The 1,050-nt window shown below is 30.2% G+C and overlaps 1 protein-coding gene across 1 annotated transcript in view; it reads right to left on the minus strand.

Annotated features, from left to right (window-relative positions):
- LOC134845779 (uncharacterized) overlaps nt 1-486 on the minus strand; it is a gene marked incomplete in the record, with an annotated part of 6,705 nt that extends 6,219 nt beyond the window's left edge. The window contains 1 exon segment of the mRNA XM_063862860.1: nt 212-486.
- Nucleotides 487-1,050: the final 564 nt, after the last annotated feature.

Genomic DNA, 1,050 nt, shown 5'->3' on the forward strand with positions numbered 1-1,050 from the left:
CTTCTAGGAAATTTTCTTTTAAATTGTTGGTTTCAAATCTGAGTTCTACTGTGTTATCATTCGTTTACATCAAAAAACAGATTGTACTGAGTTTCAAAATGTTACTGAAAAGTCAAACTTTTAGGCAACATTTAGAAGTAATGATACGAATCAAGCAACGATTTGGAATCTAACAAGTTTCGGAGTTAATAATAAAAACATAACAATTTACCTTTTTGCCGGGTTTATGTTTGTTGGTGTATAATCTTTTTTTAAATTTATTATTCAAAGAAAATTGCTATAACGCAGTTTCAAAAATGCTATAATGTTTTTAGCGGTTTCAACAAGAAGCACGTGTTGGTTTATTAATTAGCAAGTTTATATTAATTTTTTGACCAGAGTTGAATTGGAAAGTCTTGTTGTTATACATGTGGTAAAAATTTCGAACCAAAACAAAAATATACAGACTAATTTAGTTAGTTTGCATTGGATAATTTCTAATATTAACTGCATTATTAACTGCACTTTTAACTGAGCTTTTTCTTTTTTGTTTTGACTAGTATAAAAATGGTTTATAGTGAGTAGCGTTAGTTTGTCCTTATTCGGCAAACCATATTCGGCAAATCAATCGAATCACGCGCCGTAATTGCTATGACAAAAGTGACTAATTTAGCCGTGTTTTAACATTCAGAAAAATTGTTTTGTTATTCAAGTCATTAGCGCAATAGACAAAATTTAAAATATCGTGTTTGGTTGCTAGTAAGAAAGTTCAATACATGCACAGAGGGGTATTTCCTTCAAACCATCTCCGGTGAGCTATATGTTAAGTTTTAATAATCAATTAGAGTTATCAAAGATTTGATTCCAGTGAGCAAACATTTAAACTTCCTGCAGCTTTTCACAAAAAACTGTGTCTTGAAATTTTTAAAGTGGATGAATTTTCAGCTCTCATTTTCCTATATGTCATCGGCAGTTTCACAAAAATCATTCCAGAAAAAGTTTTGACTAGTTAAATGAACCAACTGGTTCTTTACTGGATGCATAACTCAACAATGGAAAAGTAATCAAAAT

The sequence above is a fragment of the Symsagittifera roscoffensis genome, chromosome 5 (genome assembly GCF_963678635.1).
Source record: "Symsagittifera roscoffensis chromosome 5, txSymRosc1.1, whole genome shotgun sequence".
NCBI lineage: Eukaryota > Metazoa > Xenacoelomorpha > Acoela > Convolutidae > Symsagittifera > Symsagittifera roscoffensis.